Raw genomic sequence first — 20848 nt, forward strand, 5'->3', positions numbered from 1 at the left:
GAGGCTGGAGGAGGGTGGGATTTCCCCTCTTGTCACATAAACAAGGAAGTGAAGGAGGCCTCTGTACTCTCAGAACTCTAAGCATGAAATGCTGCGTGTCTAAGCATTTATATCACTTGGCTGGGACGAGGCAATGGAAAGCATTCTTTTTTCATACCAATTCATCGTGAGCCTCTCTGATGCATTTTGGGACTCGCGGTTATTGTTGAGATTATACTCGGATTCCTGTACTGGCCAGTCCCCAAAGCTTTGCTAAACAACAACAAAGCCAGCAGGTACCATTTATATCCACGCTCCAGGCGCTACACCGGGCGAACCTTTCACAGCTGGGATTTTTCTCATTTCACAGTGGAGAGGACGCAGAGAGATGAAACAAACAAACGGGAGCCTGGACACACAATAGGTCAGAGGTAGAAGTCGAATTCGAACCTAGGGCTGTTGTTTGACCAAAGTGTTTTTCATCTACTCCATTATTTCACAGGCAAAGTGAAGACAATCAGATTGTCCTTTAAACCTATGGAGCTTTGCTGTGTATAACGGTCTGGTGAATCCTTCCATCAAGTAAATAATAGTCTGTGCATAAATCCAGATGGATACAGGTATGGAGATAGATTTCTATTTATGTATTTTTTGTGTGTCTCCTATAACTTTAGACACATTTAAGGTGACCTACAGTGTTTGGTCCTCTTATTCGGGCAAGCAAAGATATTTAGAGAATATTAAAGAGGGCTTTGTTCGTTCCTCTGCAGATCTTCAGCAAGCGTTCCTCTGTGGGAATACAAAGATGAGAAAAGCAGATGATCCCTGTCCTCCCAGAGTGTATGGGTTTTGGTTTCTTGGAGTATGCCACTCCTTACTAGTGGGCTGCTTAGAAACAGAATGTCCACTTGCTTTGTGGTAATAAGTCAACAGTTTATTTTTTTTTTTTAAGAGTTATTTATCTGTTTGAAAGAGAGAGAGAGAGTGAACTGGGGGTAGGGGCAGAGGGAAAGCATCTCAAGCTGACTCCCCGCTGAACATGGAACCCAACATGGGGCTTGATCCCCGGCCCCTGAGACCAGGACTTGAGCTGAAATCAAGGGTCAGATGCTCAACTCGACTGAGCCACCCAGACGCCCCTAGGTCAATAGCTTAAGAAACTTTCTTTTCTGCTTACCACAGGAATGCCTCTCATTGTAAACCATTTTAAATAAGCAACATTCTAAGAATATATAATATAAAAAGTTACTTTCCAGGATTTCCAGCCACAGAGAAACAACCAGAATCAGAGAAGAAAATTTTAATATGCAAATTTATCCCTCCAAAGGGGGAACAGAGGAGATGGGACAGCAAGTCCCTTCCCCTGGCTCCGGCAGCCCTCCAGGACTTGTGGAGACGACTTTAGCCGGTGGCTCCTAAGCCTGGGGCGGGCAGAAACACAGCTGAATGTAAATATGAAGCAAAACTCCAGCCAGAAGTTCTGACAAAGCCTTTTCTCCCCCTGGCTTGTTAATTTATTTCCATGAAAAGAGGCCAAAGACGTTTAAAATGAGGATTGTTCTGGAAAATCCAGGCTAGATGGACACCAGATGTATATAGGGAATCAGGGCACACCACAGTAAACACTCAGTAGTTGTCTGCTCAATGAAGCAATGAAAACTCGGTACTGATCTTTGGAAAATCAGACCAAAACAGCCCTGTACGACATGCCGGCCTTCATAGGTTTTTAATTTACAGCACCTCCCCCACTGCCCTTTTTTTTTTTTTTTTTTTTAAATACACAGCAAAGGGAAAAGTCGCCAAGTGTTCCTTGGCTGAATTTTTCTATTTTGCTTTCAGTTTGTGCCATTTCAGTTCCTGTTATCATGCTTGGAGGTACACTGAAGTGCAGTGAGCCCCGGGGGTATCCGAGGCCGCGCTGGAAGACCGAGCACAAGCAGCAGAAGATATTAATAATGTGATGTCAACACAGCACACATTCAGGAAACTCCAGGAAAGAACACAAACAAAACCCTGGTCCGAAGCACTTTTTGGAAAGGCTTTACTGTGAGAGGATGGTAAGGGTTTTACAAGAGCTATGAAGAAACGTATTTAAGTTAATAAATTTCTTTATTGAGTGTTTACTGTGTTTTACAATGTGCTTTACATCTATTAACTTGCTTCATCTTCCAAACAACCCCATAAAGAAGTCACAACTAGAATCCCCACCTTACCAATGAAACAACTGAGGCACAAAGGAGCTCGGTAACGTGCCCAGGGCGAGGGGGAAAGGCAGAGACAGAAGTTAAACCCCAGGCAGGGCAGGGCAGGGCAGGGCAGGGCGTGGGAGATGGGCTAAGCAGCTGAAGGGAATGGAGAGGGTAGAGACTTGTAGTTATGAAAGAATTCAGGCACAGGGATGAAAAGTACGGCACGGGGAATCCCGTCCGTAGTATTGTGATAACCTTGTACGGTGACAACACAGTGTGGTGAGCATTTTGTCACGTCTCTATGTCAAATCACTGTGTCGTACACCTGAAACTAATATAATATTATGTGTCGGTTACATTTCAATTAAAGAAAAAAAAAGGTTACCCCCAGGCAGCCTGGCCCCAGAGCCCTGGTGTTCTGGTGTTAAACTGCTCTGCTCCGTGGCCCGTCAGAGGAGAGGGAAGCAGGACAAATTTCTGGGTTGCTGAATTATAAGTTGTGTAGCTTGATCCCCGTCCCTGCCCCGCAGAGAAGAGGTGAACAAAACTTCGGAAATGTTAACAGTACCATGTTAAGAAGCCCTTATGCTCTCTTCTTACTAAATCTATCATTTATTTCTTCTTCTTTTTTTTTTTTTTTTAAGATTTTATTTGTTTGACAGAGAGAGACACAGCGAGAGAGGGAACACAAGCAGTGGGAGAAGGAGAGGGAGAAGCAGGCTTCCCGCGGAGCAGGGAGCCCGATGCCGGAGTTCGATTCCAGGACTCTGGGATCAAGACCTGGGCGGAAGGCAGATGCCTAACGACTGAGCCACCCAGGTGCCCCCATTCATTCATTTTCAAAAGCATTTACTGAGTACCTGCTATGTGAACAGCAAGGTGCTGGCATTGGTCAGCTATTCAAAGGTGAACACAGCATGATCCTACCCAAGAATGTGTCCAACAAGCTTTGGGACCACACATCGGTAGGTTTGAATCTCAGTCCCGTCACCTACCAACTGTAGGACTTGAGGCAAATTTTTTCACCTCTTTGAGTTGTTTCCTCACAGAGAAAAGAGGTATGGTACTCACAGGAGAAGAAAAATAAAATACCCAATTGAAATTATTTTTCTTTTGCTGACTACAGGCAGAATTAGCTTATTTGTGCTTTGGCAAACCACTACTCCTATGGTTCTGTCTTTGGTTTCAACCCCAAAATGGTTTATTTTATCTCTCAAACTTATTTTCAAATGATTACATTTGATTTATTTTGCATGTCAGTCTAACCACTAAGCATATGTCATCACATCACTTAATTTATAACAGAACATAAATTTGCTGTGTCGGCTCTGCTAGCTAAAATAGAATCTAGTACACTACAGTTTTCCACAAAAGAATTTACAGTAACAATAATAATAATAGTCAAGAAACTGGGGAGAGAATTTTAAAAATTAAAAATTAAAAAAAATTCAAAGCAGGGTTCTATAAAAAAAAAAGAAAGAATGAAAATTTCTACCACTATTTAAAACAACTTTGTTTTTTGCATCCCACTGTCCTAAGAGAAGGCTTTACAGATGCACACACGCACACATAACACACACACTATTCATTTTGGGAAGTGAGGGCGATTGGACAGGCACAGAAGGAAAGGAGATAAGGTTGTTTGTTTTTTCATTAAATTTCAAGCCTCAGATTCAAAAAGAAAACATTGTAAAATCAACTTTAAGTGTAAGTTTTGTATCCCTTTTTGGGGGGTGGGGAAAGGGTTACCGAGATTCTAATGAAAGTTACAGACTATCTTTCCAGAAAATGCATAGATAAATCCCCCAATTTTCAAACCTTTCCATGAACTCCAGTTTAAGCATCCTTGACCTAGTCATTGGGGGAAAATATTTAAAAATATTATATGTAAGATTTCCAGGTACTTTACGTAGGTAATAGAAGTAAGCCAGACCCTTAGTTTTCCAAACTGTTTAACGCATAATTTGTGTATGGTGTAGATTAACTCCCGTTTACAACCCAGTAAATTTATGAAAAGTTTAACAGGTTTGGTTAAACAAATCTGAGTTTTAGACCCTTGTACTCCTCTCTGGAACAGCAGAGGAAAAAGTAAGGAAATCCTTCCATTGTATAACTGACTTGTTTCCTTTCATAACTGGAATATGCCTTTTAACACAGTCAGCCTTGAATCTATACATTCAGCACCCTTTGTAAGCACGACTCATGTCATGGCCCTCAGGTGCTTTAATTATGTGGACATTCACCTCCAAAATGTTGCTAGACAATAGAAGAAGCAATAAACCCATAAAAATCATGATGCTAAATCAGAACTGTCTCTGTTCTTCTATCAAGTTAGAAGTGTCAGATCAGGGGTGCCTGGGTGGCTCAGCTGGTTAAGTGTCTGACTTCAGCTTAGGTCATGATCTTAAAGTCCTGGGATTGAGCCCCGGGTTAGGCTCTGTGCTCAGCGGGGAGTGTGCTTGTTTCTCTCTCTCTCTCCCTCTTCCTTTGCTCCTTCCCTGACTCATGCTCTCCCCCGCCCCATCTTAAATAAATACATAAAATTAAAAAAAAAAAAAAAAGGAAAAAGAAGCACCAGATCACTCTAGCTAATGCTGGTACGAAGAATGTGCTTATGGCTCACCAAAGACATGTGGCCACTTACTCCATTGTTTTTAGGATAGAAATAAAAACCTATCCTGGCTCTTTATGAATCTCTCCAGGAGTTCTCTCTCATCTACAGAGAAAGGCAGTCTTCTAAGAAAACTGTTTTTAAAAAAATTGTCATAAACAGGAGGTTGTAGTAATAATTTCAAACATGGAGCATATAAGGACAAAGCCAGAAAGAAAAAGAGATTCCACATGAGGGGTCAGGAGTGGCTTTATTAAGCCCCTGACTTTAAAAAATGTTGAGAAGCAGACAAGTCACTTGTCTAAACAGCATCAGCAGTGGAGCTTTTTCCAGCAAAGAAAGGCCATTGGCAGGTGAGAGGTCATGAGGCTGGAGCCCTCATGAATGGGGTTAGTGCAGTTCTCAAAGAGACCCCAGAGAGCTTTCCTGCCCCTTCCTCCATGAGAAGTGATAGCAAAAATATGGCCATCTCTGAGCCAGAAAGTAGTTCATAGCAGAAGCTGGACCTGCCAATGCCTTGATGTTGGACTCCCCAGACTCCAGAAGTGTGAGATATACATTTCTGCTGCTGAACAGTCACCCATTTGATGGTATGTTTATCACAGCAACTTGACAGACTCAGAAAGAAGACATGGCCAAAATGGAACAGGAACATAGATTCTAATACTATGTCGGTGGTCCCGGAGATACCACGCTTTGGGGAAGGGAAGACCAGGAGTGGGGAGACGGTGCAGTTGGGGCAGAGGTGAAAAGCACAACATCTAGAATCAGACAGGTCTGGGTCTGAAGCCTGGAGCTGCTGCCCAGCGGCTGTCTGACTTCAGGCAAGTCCCTGAAGTCTCTCCACCTCAGTATCCTCACTGAGGAAAGGAGTGGATAATAGTACCTATGGTTCAGTGGCTTGTGGAAGTTCAGTGTAGGGTAATTAGTGTTAAGGGGCACTGTGAGTACCCAGAAAAGGGTTGCTATAATAATCACCAGTGACTGTGAAGGAGACACTATCGATGGGGTTCAGGGAAGGCCACCTGAGGGTGTGTCACTCTGGCATGTTGAGTATTTTGAATTAAAATTGCTTGGGAAACAGCGAGTGTAAGCAACAGGGGCACTCTGACCCTCCCCTGTCTCCCTGAAAGCAAGAAATAAAGTCCCTTTGTGGAGGGTACCCTCCCAGCACCTGGAGGGTAGAGGCATCTTTGTCCTGTTAGTTCTTTATAAAGGTATTCTTTGTCTGAAATGTATAAAAGCTGCCTGGTTTGGTCCCCACTTTGGGTGTCATAACTTGGGGCCCATGTATGTATTAAATTAAATTTATTTTTTTTCCCACTAATCTTTTATTACGGGGTGTGCCTCAGCCACGAACCTAGAAGGGTAGAGGGAAATTTATTTTTTCCCCTACAGCATTGGTGAGCCAGCCGGGAGATTGCACTAGCTGGACAAGGCTTGCCCCGGGGCTGCTGCTACTAAGAGATCTTGAGAATTCTGACAAGCACTGGCAGAAGCTAGAATTCTTACCGTGTCAGTCTCCTGGACTTCTGCCTGCAGAGTATGCTGGAAGTAAGAGAAATGAGAGTCTTTTTTTTTTTTTTTAATTTAGACTGGCAGAAGAAAATATATATGGAATTGTTTCTTTTTTTTTAAATTATTTTTATTAACATATAATGTATTATTTGCCCCAGGGGTACAGGTCTGTGAATCATCACTCTTACACAATTCACAGCACTCACCATAGCAGGCCCCGCACCCCATGTCCATAACCCAACCACCTCTTCCTACCTGTCCCCACGCCCCAGCAACCCTCAGTTTGTTTTGTGAGATTACGAGTCTCTTATGGTTTGTTTCCCTCCCGATCCTGATCCCATCGTGTTTCATTTTTTCCTTCCCGACCCCCCACAACCTCCCGCCCTGCCTCTCAAATTCCCATCAGGGAGATCATATGATAATTGTCTTTCTTTGATTGACTTATTTCACTTAGCATAATACCCTCTAGTTCCATCCACGTCATTGCAAATGGCAAGATTTCATTTCTTTTGGTGGCTGCATAGTATTCCATTGTATATATACACACCACATCTTCTTTATCCATTCATCTGTTGGTGGACATCTAGGCTCTTTCCATAGTTTGGCTATTGTGGACATTGCTGCTATAATCATTTGGGTACATGTGCCCCTTTGGATCACTACATTTGTACCTTTAGGGTAAATACCCAGTAGTGCAATTGCTGGGTCGTAGGGTAGCTCTATTTTCAACTTTTTGAGGAACCTCCATGCTGTTTTCCAGAGTGGCTGCACCAGCTTGCATTCCCACCAACAGTGTAGGAGGGTTCCTATGGAAATATTTCTTTGTGTATAGTGACTCTGGTGAAGATTTGGTAACAAGTACTCTCATTTTCTAATGATCCTCTTCCTCCCAGAGACCATCATTGTTTTCTTTTGTATCTGTCTTTTGCCTTGTCATAAAGGGAAAAACCATAGGTCTGATGGGTTTTTCATTTGTCTTCTTCTATGTCTTGAGAGTTTGGCTTTACGACCACTAAGAATATTCCCTCTGACCCGTGCCATCTGGAAAGTGTACATACTGGTGTGCATCTGGTGGCCAGTTGAATACACTGGAATTCTGAGACACAAAGTCACAAGCAGCCAGCTCTGGAGAGTGCTAAGGGGTCCCAGTCCATAAGGGGTCTCTGTCAACTCAACCTTAATTGTCTTTTTCTGGAAAAGTCCTATTCCAGTAATACTTGCCCTTGTCACAGATTAGTTTTTCTGTGAGAGATCTGGAGACACTGTTTTCACTAGATAATTCTTAATACCTGTACAACAAAGATCTTTGCTTTCATAGGCTTACTCCGGGAGTGACCTTTCCAGATCTTGTGGGGACTGCATCTTTTGCACTCTCCTTCGGGGATACCTCTTGCATCCTGGTGAAGCCCAAAACAGGTTTGTTGGGTTTAGTGGCTATTGGGATGAATAGATCCTACTGGTCAATGGCCAGTTAGTGGAACTTTTGAATTTGAAGAACTTCTGTATTTGAAAATTTTTTAAAGAGAGCATTGATCCTAAATTGTTTCATTAGTCCCCATGGAAAGACCAAATTAGAAAGTGGATAGTAAGAAGCAGAATGGCTAGTCCTGGGGACTCCTTTAACTAGATGAAAGAGCAGAAATTAAAGTTAGAACAAAATTAAAGTCCACATTCCATGTAAATTCCCCTTCTTGAAATCTGGCCATATGTCCTCAGCAAGGAAGCGAACTCCCCAAACTCCTCCACCTTCTCCAGAAAATCCCTTAAACACCAAGCTGCTTATTTTACCTTCCCTTTCCCTACTAGATATACAGAGAGCACTCAGCCTAATCTCTGGGCCCAGGGTCTGCAGGTTACTCGTGTAAATGCTAGAAGGCAGGAAATAAATTCAGCAGAAGTGCCTGGGCTGGACAGTAAGGCTCATTTTGCTGGGTTCTATAATCAGGCTCTGCAAGCTTCAGGCCCTCCTATGCAATATCCTTTGTGGGTATATTTGAGGCCCCCACCCAAAGAATTCATGTCCCCTGGACAGCAGAACATTGAAATCTTTTGATTTCTATCTTTGTTGGAAATTTTCTCCCTGATAGAAAAAGGCAAATTCAAAACAGTACGGTTGAGTGGGCAAATTAACCTCTGAGTGTTTTCATGAAAAAGATTATGCAATTCTTTAAAGATAGTTTACTGGAAAGCAAATTTTCAAAAGGGGTCAAAATCAGTAATTCTTGGGGGGCCTGGCTGGCTCAGTGAATGGAACATGTGACTCTCAATCTCGGGGTCGTGAGTTTGAGCCCTATGTTGGGTGTAGAGATTACTTTAAAATAAAATAAAATAGGGGCTCCTGGGTCGCTCAGTGGGTTGGTGCCTCTGCCTTCGCTCAAGTCATGGTCCCAGGGTCCTGGGATCCAGCCCCGCATCGGGCTCTCTGTTCAGAGAGAGCCTGCTTCCCTCTCTCTCTCTGCCTGCCTCTCTGCCTACTTGTGATCTCTGTCAAATAAATAAATAAAATGTTTTTAAAAAATTAAATAAAAAATAAAATAAAATAATAAAATAAAATATTAAATTAAAAAAAGGAATTCTTAATTTTTTAAACATATTTATTTATTTATTTAAATAATCTCTACTCCCATTGTGAGGCAGCACAAACTCATGACCCAGAGATAGTGTCATGCTCCACTGACTGAGCCAGTCAGGCGCCCCAAGAATTACTGATTTACAACTTAACTCTTTCGAAAAACAAAAGCATAACTCTGAAAGCAACTCAAAAATCTATTTTAGATACTTTCTTGTTAGCCTTCAGACATCTGTAGATACTGCAAAAATCAGGACAGTGGAAGTATAATTGTCCTACAGTGAAGAAGAAAAAAATTTAGATAGCAATTACCCTAGACTTTTTTATTTCTTTAAATTTTTTTTAGACTTCTGATAATGGAGAAATACATCTAAATTCCTAGAAGAAAACTTGCATTCTTTCTCTGTGCCTTGAAGATGTAAATCTTACCATGTCTTTGAAATGTAAACACCCTAGGAGGTAACTAAAACTCACTGGAGACTGGCAGAAAGAAAAAAAAAAAAAAGGAAAAGAGAACTTTTTAAAAATATAAATGGAAAGGCTGGAAAGCCTGGAAAGGCTCTCTTGCTCAAACTCTGTATAGACTATAGCCTCCTTGAGATTCCTTCTCAAGGACGAATACAAATCTTAAAAGTCTTCTTCACAAATAGTAAAAAGCTTTAGTCATCTGAGTGGATAAACTTAACTTATTCCAACTGTTATTTATAAACTAGCGAGTTTGATACTGTTATACCTGATTCATGGCTAAAATTTTAAAGTGTAAGATAGCTGTGTTTGGCTGTATGTTGGTCTCTGTGTGTGCATTGGAGATACGGCTACTTTTCTACCTCCGAATGGTATTGCCAAAACGAATTTGTAAAAGAGCTCTGTTTAACTAGCTTAAAAATAAGCACTTTTGAATTAAGTATTTCTAAATCTCAGAAATATAATAGACACTAATCCAGTTGTTTTTCAAGTTCACATTATCAAGGGTAATTTCTAGTAAATAAAAAGTAGCTTAAGTTTGTTAGTTTAATGGATACGGACACGTATTATACTTTGAGGTATCAGTATTAAGTAGAGTACTTTTATTTTACCTAAGTTTTCTAAAAGTCAAAGAAGCTCATGTTAACTCTGTCACAAGAATTTATCAGCAAGAAGAATAACTTAAGGTGATGGCTAACTACTGCCTCATGAAATACGGAGGAATGTAAGCATAATTGTTAAGAACAAATGAACTGAATACATGTAAAAGAGATGAGTATTTAGGTGCACTTTTTGCAATGATTATTTTATGGTATGTTTGCTTAAATAGTTTTCCATATCTCTTTGATGACTTCCACCATCTAAGTTAAATTAGATGATGGGAATTCCCTGAATGTCTGGAACTTTAAAAAAAAAAAATATGGAAACATTAATTGTTAAACAAGTCCAAGTTTACCTACTTTTGACCTCTTATTACAAAGGAATGCAGGGTATTTTGGTTGATTAGTAAACATGTCTTGTGCCACATTAAAAAACTCTGCTATAAGGAAATGTAGGTTTCTAGAAATTATGAAACATATTCATAAATTTGCCAACCTAAAGAATGCTGGCATAACATCACAATTGCTCACTTCTTAGTTTTTACTAGAAATTAAGGCTTCTTAGGATTAAGAATTCTAATTAATATATGGAATTAAAGTTTCCTGAAATACTAAGGGAAATAACTCAGTATGGAAGGAACGTAGGATATATGGTTTTTTGTTTGTTTGTTTTGGTGAGAAAAGATATGGGGAATGGAGATGCAATTTTTTGTTGAGAGAAAAGAAAGTAGTGGTCCTAAAGTAAAGCTGATTATCTCTGAGTGGGAAGTCTGATAGAGGACAGACTAAAAGGGACATAGAAAGTTGTGAGATTTGTGGAAAAAAAAAAAAAAAGATTTGGGGAAAGGAATTTAATGTGTGATCAAACCAAATGAAACTGAATGGATTCGTTATAAGGGTTTTAAAAGAAAGCTTTAATACCAATAGTGTACTTATGTAACACTAGAACTTAGTTTTCTTTCAGGTGTTAAAAGGACAGAATTTGCTTGGACTTTCAATTTGCTCCTGATAAGGGATTGTAAAAGTTTTCTCCTTACCTTTTAAGTACTCTACCTAGAAAGAAAATATTTTGTGTTTTAATGTTCAGGCGTCTGATTACTTAAAACAACAAAAACAACAACAACAAAAACAAATGAGTCTTCTCTATTGAAAGAGCTCAGTTTTACTTACAACATTTTAACTTCTGGTGTTTGCCTGAGACGTCTTTAATTGTCACCATGGTTAAATGGATAGCTAAGCATTATTTCACAGTGACCTATGATCCTAGGTGACCAAGTGTTTTAAAACCTCTTTGATATTTTTAACAAAATTTCCCCAAATCAGATTCTAGACAAAGTCTGTTTGACCTCAAACAAATTTTGGGAATTTCCAGAGGGTTCCTGGGACAAGTCAAAGGATTTGTTCTCTCTCCTAATAAAAAGAGAGATGTTAAACTAATCGGCCTTATTTGTTATTCTAAATTACATGGGAAACATTGCTAAATAAGCAGTGATAAACCTTCCTGGGCTGTGTTATATGGGTGAATGTTGTTAATACGTGTTCAGAAATTATATAAAGTTCTAAAAATTCTGATATGTCCTACTATAATGTTATCAGTCATAATTCTAGTTATTATCTTAAGATGTTGCGTGGCATAAAATAACCAAATTTCCTCATCAATTGCATTATAATGAACTTTCATCAGATCTTTCACCATTGGCCTTTTTAAGTCTTTTGTCGTTTATAGATGGTTATTGTTTTACTCTGATATTTTGCAAATATATTTCATCTTCAGAGAGGTTCATGGAAAATCTGATGTGTACTCTGAAATACAGGTTTCTGGTAACTTTAAGATCATCAAACTGAACCGGTTAAGAATTTCCAGAACTAATGGAAAAACTGGATCTAAGTTACAAGAATTAATTAAGTGGGACTGCATGAATTGAGGAGGATAACCATAATTTTTTATAACTTTGTTTGAAACATTGCTGATTTCAAAAATGTTTTGTTCTTCCAGATTTAAGGAAAACATTTCCTCTTTTCTTTTAAGCTAACTATGCCTTATAGCAATTTGGTAAAATATACGTTTGTGAACAAATATGGCACGTGTATCTTTTTCTCCCCATTTCATCCCCCTAGAATTTGGAAACTCTCAGTGAGTATTCTTATACTTTCATGGCAATAGAGCTATTTATACGGGTTTGATAAGAATTTGTTCTCCTTATAATAGGACGCTGGAAGCATTGGTTATTGCCAAGACACTAATTGGAATGCCATGTTTGAGAGAGACATGTATAGACTCAGATATGATCAGACAGCTTTAAAGAATTAAGGTTGGGTTTATGGAGTCAATGGAGTCTTTTGGGAAAATTGGCCTGGCACTTTTTACAGTGTTCCCGGCAGTCTTAGGTGAGCAAGGAAGGTATGATGAATTTACTTTAATGGAATCATAGAATCATCAAAAAAAAAAAAAAATAGAGCCAGAGTTTCTTTAAAAACAGTAAGTATTCACCTCTTGTTTTTGTTTTATATGTAACACTACAACAATGATTAATAATTAAAATACTCCCTATCCCCTCTCTCACCGCCCCCCCCAGGCTGTCTGGCTAGATGCAAACAGAAGCTAGACCAGGTAGGATTACTCTACGCAAGAAGGAACAGTCCTGGGAGACAGCAGGCATGTGATAAATATTTGTTAAATGAAAATAGACTTGGAACGGGGAGAAATCTTGAAGAGTGTGGCTCCCAAAAGAAGGGATGAAAAGATTTTTTTGTTTTCTTTTTGTTGTGAAGGGAGAAAGAAACAGAAAAGGAGAATTTGGGCAGCTGGTGAGGGAAGAGGGAATTTGGGACGAAAAGGAAGTGTTCAAAGGAAACGGTAAGAATGTTTTGCTGGCGATATGTGATTCAACCCTCCTCCCCCTCATGTTCAGTAGAAATGAACACTGCCATTCAAAGCTTCTGGAAGAGTATTAGGGGGTTTTGGCAGGTGACGATACAGGCAACTGACCTCCAGGACAGGCGCTGAGCCTAAGAAGCTCCATTACATTTGTATTGAATGTAGGCGAACAGAGAGGTCACAGGATTTGCCCACGGAACTAATTAATGGCAGATCCAAGACTAGAACTCAGATCTCCAGATTCCTATTTCACTGGCCTTCCCCTAAATTGGCATGGGGCTTAGGTGGCTGCCATACTTACTCAATTTCATGTTGAATAAGTCAGAATGTGGCCAGGACAACACATTTCTGGCTGCCCACACATTGGGCCTGTGTTCACAGACGCTGCCCTGGGACTGAATATCCCCAGATTCTAGCCTTGCCTTGACTGTGTTACCATCTGGGCAGCCTTGGAAAAGCCACAGCCTCTTAAGGCTTTATTTTCACCATCTGAAAAATGGGAGCTAAGCTTCCTCCTTCTCAGTGCCTTTGCAGGATCAAGTGAGATGTTGTGAAAGCTGCATGTACAACAGGAAGTCTGAGACACAGGTTTAGTAAGTAGTTATTGCTATTATTATCTATTACTCTCGCCAGCATGGAATTTCTATGGACATATCGTGGTTTCCTTCTTTCTACTCCCCGAGCCAGTGGTTCACAAGAATTCAGTCATTTAAAAAAAACAACAAAACTTTTCTTTCATTATGTTATTCCTAATCAAAACAGAATTTAAAAAAGAAATCACAGAATAAACTTCATATATAACTCCTTAACTCAGAGATTCTCATTTGAAACTTTTTATATATTTGTAGCCCTTTTAAAACTTTGCATCTATTTACATAGAGTTGAAAACTGTGCTCATAATACACACTTGTTTGCGGGATTTCAAAAACCTTACTTAATGTATTATTTTAAAGCGTTTTTCTGTGCCGTTAAATATTCCTCAACAATATGATTTTTTAATGACTGCACACTAGTCTGCTGTCTGGACATACAACTTATTCAGTTTAGATGGTTTCTGATTTTTTTCTATTACACATGGCACTTTGATAAAGCCCATTGTGTGTAGTTCTCTGTTCCTCGTCTGTAAAGCAGCCATAACCCAAACTACTTCACGTGGCATGAGGGTCAGCAGAGGGAGTCCACGTGGAAGACAAAGAATCAGGCCCTGTGCCTAACAAGGACTCAACACTGTTAGCTACGATTATTATTACCGACTTCAGATATTTGTGGTTAGTACCCAAACAGAACTAGATCAAGTGCTTGGTATTAAGTCCCTCAAATTATGCATTCTAAAAAATACTCTAGGAATATTTTTATATATAAGCTTTGTTGAGAAATTGGCTTTTTCAGATTACCTAGAGTTTGCTGGATGTTTCATTATGAAGAGTCCTCGAAAGGATGTTTGTTTAGATTTTATTTCTGGACCTCAGGATGTCCTTGAAGGGAAGGTGGGGGGTCTTCGCGTATTAGAGGTCGTTTCCTGGTTTTAGATTTTAGAGGAAGTCAACAAAGACTGACTTATTTGATTGGCCACATGCTCGTTCACCAGGGTTAAAATCTAGTTTGGTTACCTTCTTGATATTCCGTGGCTGCACCAGCAGCTGGGGGTCAGAAGTTCAGAACAAAAAGTGAAATCCTAGGATTAACTGTCATACTCTTGCATCAAATATTTTTCTGTTGAATCAACTTCCCATGGTCACTGATTTTGGAGGAGGCTTTGCCACCACTGCTGTCTGCTACATTCTTGGTGGGCACTGATTAGGTGGGACACAGGAGACCGCCCCTCCCTTACCCCGGGGAGGGGGCGCACGGCTTTTCAGGACCATGTCTCCTGAGAGGACCCGGGGCTGGTGGAGTCTGCGGTTTTGCTGGGTGGCAGCATGAAAGGGAAGAGCGTGGAATCCCAAGGAGAGCAACCCGAGCCCTGGCTCGGCCACTCACCAGCTGTGCGACTGGGGGCGAATTACTCCAGCTTCTGTGTCTCGGTTTTAGGCTCTGTAAAATAGACTTATTAATAATGATGATGATGATGATGCATACCCACCCCCCACCCCCCACCATTTGTAGGACCTCAGCGGGTATGAATGAAACGCCCCCAGCCCACATCTCCCTTCTCTTTGGACTTGGTCCTGTCTCGCCACGAGGAGCTTTGGGCACAGCGTCCACACCCCAACCTCCAGGTCCTGATCCTTTCACACTCCTGCCCCCTCAACCCCGACTGGCCAGTCAGCCAGCCATGGGAGGGCGTACCTGGGGAAGAGGCCCATGCAAGCCCCAGGAGGAGGCCTGGACCACTGAGGCAGGTGAGGCTACGGTCCCAGGCAGCCAGAGCTTGGTCTAGAAAGGGAGTGTGGGCTCCAAGTGCTCACATCATCTAGGCCCTATGAGGAGGGAAGTGGCAAGTGGAGGGGTCTCTAGAGTGGGGGGCCTCTGTTGCCTGGATCTAAGGATTAACTGGGTCAGTGCCTGTCCCACGGTCAGTGCAGCACCCGGCATGAATGAAGGAAGCTACGGTTGTGGTGGCAGTACTGTCACTGGAAGAGAACTCAAGCATGATCTCGTTCAAGTCCTTTATGTTATGCGGTGAGGAGACACAGAAAGAGTAAAATTAACCACTGTTAAGCTCTTAACATCCAGCTGCCTTTCTTCTCTCTGTTCCACAATGCATTCTCTTCAGCAACCTGAAGACGTGAGATCACAACCAGCTTTAATATTCAAGGTCCACAGAGGTGACTTGTGCTGTGGTGATTTCTGAAAAGGGCCAGGGAGTGTGTCCTTGGAGAAAGGGGCACCCTCAGTGGGAGTCTATGCTCCTAGGCCTCCTAGGAATGGCTCACCTTGTTGATGTTGGAACACCTCAAATATTTACTGAACGATGAGAAGCATATGGATAAAGAAGAAGGTGACATTTTGTACTTGATAGCAGAATATTAAAAGGCCCCAGAGTGAATATTTGAAGTCAGAAAAACCTATTCTGGTTCAGGAATCAGACTTACAGGCTGACTCATTTCTTTTCATGAGTTAAATATGAAAGAAAAGTAATTTTGAAATTTCTTGTTCTCATTCTAAAACCTGGTTTGTTTCCTTTTATCCATAATAATATAGTCTTTGACCTTTTAGCATCTGAAGATTTCTTACTCTCACTAAAAAATGATTTTCTATTTTTAAAACTTTTAAAGGTGGGCGCCTGTGTGGCTCAGTGGGTTAAGCCTCTGCCTTTGGCTTAGGTCATGATATCAGGGTCCTGGGATGGAGTCCCACATCGGGCTCTCTGCTCAGCGGGGAGCCTGCTTCCCTCTCTCTCTCTGCCTGCCTTTCTGCCTACTTGTGATCACTCTCTGTGTGTCAAATAAATAAATAAATAAAATCTTAAACACACACACACACACACACACACACACAACACTTTTAAAGGTTTATTTATTTAAGTAACCTAGGCACCCAACATGGGCCTTGAACTCATAACCCCAAGATCACACTCTTCTGAGTCAGCCAGGCACCCTTAAACTTTTAGTTATGGGAATGCTCATATAGGGAGGAAAGTAGAGGCAACAATGTGATCAGTCTGGTGTCTGAGGCCCCCTGCACCCACTGTCCCCAGCTTCTGCTGTATGTATGGCCGATCCTGTTTCATCCATAAACTCTCCTGCCTTCCCCACTCTGCCAATGGGTTTTGAATCAAACCTCAGACATTCTATCATTTCATCCATAACTTGTTTTCTCTATGATTTGGGTGAACATTAAAGCTCTTTCTCTATCTGGCCACTTCAGATTCAGCTTGTTCTGCTGGGGGTCAATGGACTGAGGCTTGGGCCCTTCTAGGGCCCTTGCACAGTTCCATGTCTAGAGCAGTTAGAGACAATGAGCTTGAAAATGGAGCTTCAGGCAGGAACTGAATAAGCGAACATTCTGGATACTTTTTATTCTTTGCCAAATTTCTGCCAACTCTGTATATGGTATTACCATAAAGGTCTTGTTTTCTTCTGCCCCCACCCCCTTTTTTTAAGAATGAAACTTCTTTGCCCTTTTCTGTGAGAGAGAAGCCGGTCATTCCAGACTCCTTCATCCCTTGTGCTGCTGTTTGGCTTTCCTGCCATTTTGTTCCTGCACGAGTCTCGGTTTTCGTATTTTGGGCTTTGGCAATTCCCCTGGGGGAACCCAGGGATGGGAAGGGTGGCTCTCATTGAAAGATTAATGCGCTTCAATCAGGGGAGTTCAACCAAGAACTTAAAGTTCTCTGTGGAGTCCCTGAATTTTAAATCACAATCCTAAAAAGACTGAGAGTGAAAAAAAAAAAAAAGGAATTCCATGTTAGAAAACAAAGATTTCACATTTCCCTGCCAGAAACACTGTTCTGATTTTTGGTTGAATGGCTTGGCTATTAATTAAGTTTTCGTGCTTAGCAGCTATCTCGTTTTCAAACATTCTTGCTGTTAATCGTCATATATGGGACACATGACTTCTGTTTCAATGCTAACGTTTATTAGAATGGAAAAAAAAGTTATTCAGGAAAGGAAAAGAGATTAGGAACCAAGTCCAACCAGTTGCTTATTCATCTGCATATGGTTAAAAGATTTAAAAGAATCCATTGGTTTCTGTTTCACTGCTACACACAGGCCAAGGAGCAAGGAGGAAAAAAAAAATCCATGGTATAGAAATATGTTTTCTTCCTTTTGCCTTGAGGCAAGAAATCATTTCCTCTCCTAATATTAAGCCAAGGTAACCAAACTTTGGAGAGACTGGCTCCTTCTGAAAGGTTATTGTTCCAATTACCTATTGCTTTGTAACAAATTCCCTCAGAACTTAGTGGCAGAAAACAGGAGCCCTTTCATCTTGTTCATGGACTCTGTGGGTCAGAAATTCACAGGGCACAACGTCTGAGCCTCAGCCTGGAGGACTAGAAAGGCAGGGAGTGATGAGAACGGCGGGGCTGGAATTGTCTGGAGGCTTCTCTCCTCACATGTCTAGCACCCTTGATAGAGATGACTCAAAGTCTGTACTCAGATGCGTCCGGGAAGCAGAACACCCACACATTGTCTCTGCATGTGGCTTGGACTTCTCAAAGATGGTGGCTGCATACTGAGAGGACATCCCAAGGCGGAGCGTCCAGAGGGCAAACATTTCAAGAGACCAAGTCAGAACATCACTTCACACTCTTGCAGCATTCTAGTGGTCTGGCAAGACACTCAGGCCGGTTTAGTTAGATTCAGAGGGACAGCCACCCGTCAATAGCTCTTGACAAAGAAGTCAAGGTCCTACTGCAGAAGGCACGTGGATGGCCAACTGTGGATGATACAGTGGACTCAGTTGTCTAGGCTCTTTGCTGGTGTGAGGCCATGTCTTGAGGTGTCTCTAGTGAGGAAGTCCTGGAAAGAGTTATTTTGTGCTGAGACCATCTTCTTCCTCCAGGCCCCTTCCGTAGGCTATTTCATCCAGTTCTTACTCAGCTCTTCCCCGAAGCCATGCTTTGTCCCTGGCACCTTCCGTCTTTGTTTTGTCTTTGGCCGTGGGCAGAGGTGGAATCGCAATAAACAAGCACATTCCCTGTAGCAGCTTCCTGGTGGCTCTGCCTAGCCTTCAGTTTGGTCTTTTTCCATCTGTATATACACCCACAAATAGACACGGATAGACTCCTTTACTACTGAGGATGGAGAAATCATTTTTTTTTTTTTTTTTGGAGAAAGAATTCACATTCCTTAAAATTCACCCATTTAAACTGTACATACAATTCAGTCATTTTTCGTACAGAGTTCTACAACCACAACCACGATCTAATCCCAGAACACTTTCATTACCCAGAAAAGAAATCCTATCCCCCTTAGGAATCACCTCTATTGCCCCTTCCACAGCCTCTGGCAATAGTAACTCTACTTTCTGTCTATGGATTTGACTATTCTGGACATTTCATATAAAGGGAATCATTCAATATGTGGTCTTTAGCGACTGGCTTCTTTCACTGACCGTGTTTCCAAGGTTCATTTATCCATGTTGTATCATGTTATGCATTTGCACTTCATTCCTTTCTGGGACCAAGTCATGTCCCATTGTATGGTTATACCACATTTCGTTAACCCAGTCATTGCTCAGTGGACCTCTGGGTTGTTTCTACTTTTTGTCTATTATGTAATGCTGGTATGAACATTCATGTAAAAGTTTTTGTGTAAACATGTGCTTTCAATTCTCTGGAGTGTATAACTAGGAGCGGAATTGCTGGGCCATATGGTAATTCTATGTTTAACTTTTTTTAAGGAGCTGAGAAACTGTTTTCCACAGCTGCTGAATAAGCCTGTGTCCCCGCCAGCAATGTATGAGGGTTTCAATTTCTCCTCGTCCTTGGCAACCCTTGTTATTTTCTGCTTTCAAGACAACTTTTTACTATAATTATTCTAGAGGGTGGGAAATGGTCGCTGCACTTAGTTTAAGGACACCTTTCTTCAGGCAACTTACATACCATGGAAGTCACGTTGGTCACTTGGAGACACAAAGTTACTCAGGGCTTATTATGTGTCAGGTTCTGTGCTAAAGGGGGGTTATGTGTACCATCTTAGTTTGGTGCCCACAACTCTGTAAGGAGGGACCATCATTATGCCTATTCGACAGGTAAACAAACCAAGCACAGAAGAACTTGCTGGAAAAGTGATGTAGTTTGGAAGACATGCATTTCCTGTATTAAAAAAAAATTTACAAAACTTGGACCCTAAGGTAGGAGTTTGTAGTCCAAGTGGAAGGTTTGAAAAACATCCCCCCCAAAACAAAACACCTCTGGCAGATTGTAGTTGGCAGAATTCTCGATGGCCATCAATATTCCACCCTGTCCCACCTTTATAATCCCATACATTGGTGGGGCCTGTGAATACCATGGGCTATAACTCCCCTGATTATGTTACATTAATATAGCAAAAGGGATTTTGCAGATGTATAGTCCCTCATCAATTGATTTTGAGTTAATTAAAAGGTGGATTATCCTATGTGTGCCTGACCCAGTCACATCCATCCCTTAAAAGAGACAAACAGCAGTAGAGACTCTCATTGGCCTTTAAGGAACAGGTCACCACGGGTCCTACAACTACAAGGAACTGAAGTCTGCCAGTAGTGACCTGAAGAAGCTTGGAAGAAAGTCCAGAGTTCCGGATCTGAACCCAGCTGTGGCTGTCTCCTTGATTAGAGCCTTGTGAGACCCTGAGCAGAGAGGCAGGTATCTCCTGACTGGATTTCTAACCTATAGAACAGTGAGAGAACAGGTGTTGTCTGAAGCCTCTGATTCATGGCTATTTGTTACATAGCAATAGAAAACTAGTACATAGATCATTGACTGACTAAAGGCTGATGGAGATGAAGTTACTGATGTGCCATTATGTAGGGGAGCAGTTCTCCAAATGTAGCCCAGGGGCCCCTGGGGTGTTCTCAAGACCTTTTCAGGGGCCCATGAGGTCAAAGCTACTTCCATAATAATGCAAAGGTGTCATTTTCCTTTTTCTTGCCCATTCTCTCGGGATCTTACAGTTTTCTAGATGCTTCATGATATGTGAGGATGTCATTGCTCTGATAGCTAATGATATGTGTCCTGTGTATTCTCATGTTTCAGATGTTTCCCTGTTTTAATTTCTAATATGGTAAATAGTGATGAAGATAGTCACCATAAACAAAAGTTGGTTGGGTCTTTGATAATTCTCAAGACTATAATGAGGTCCTGAGACCAGAAAGTTTGAGAACGTTGGTCTAGATGAGCTGTAACTAAGTAGGCCTAGACAAAGTCTGAAGGTGTGAGAATTTATATGGTTAGTCAGTGCCCGTGTTTGGACCAGAACTGTGGCAGCTGTGACCAAGAATGGACCAAGAACATGAAAGTATGAGGTATAGTACCTGATGTAACATGAACATAAAGAAATAATTATCAGAAGCATTCATTTCTTCCCTCTACAGGTGTTTCTAAGAAGAAGGTACTGCGATATGAAGGTCTGTAGCTCAGTGCTAACCTTAGGTGTGGGTGGCTATGTCACC

The 20848-nt window shown here is 41.3% G+C and overlaps 1 long non-coding RNA gene across 1 annotated transcript; it reads left to right on the forward strand.

Moving 5' to 3' along the window:
• The first annotated feature begins 370 nt into the window (after positions 1 to 370).
• LOC116873384 lies at positions 371 to 2133 on the forward strand. The gene is made up of 3 exons (XR_004383803.1): positions 371 to 403; positions 482 to 599; positions 1819 to 2133. It is a non-coding gene; the product is annotated as an uncharacterized LOC116873384 (long non-coding RNA).
• Positions 2134 to 20848: the final 18715 nt, after the last annotated feature.

The sequence above is a fragment of the Lontra canadensis genome, unplaced genomic scaffold (assembly GCF_010015895.1).
Source record: "Lontra canadensis isolate GAN:19392208 unplaced genomic scaffold, GSC_riverotter_1.0 scaffold33, whole genome shotgun sequence".
Lineage (NCBI taxonomy): Eukaryota > Metazoa > Chordata > Mammalia > Carnivora > Mustelidae > Lontra > Lontra canadensis.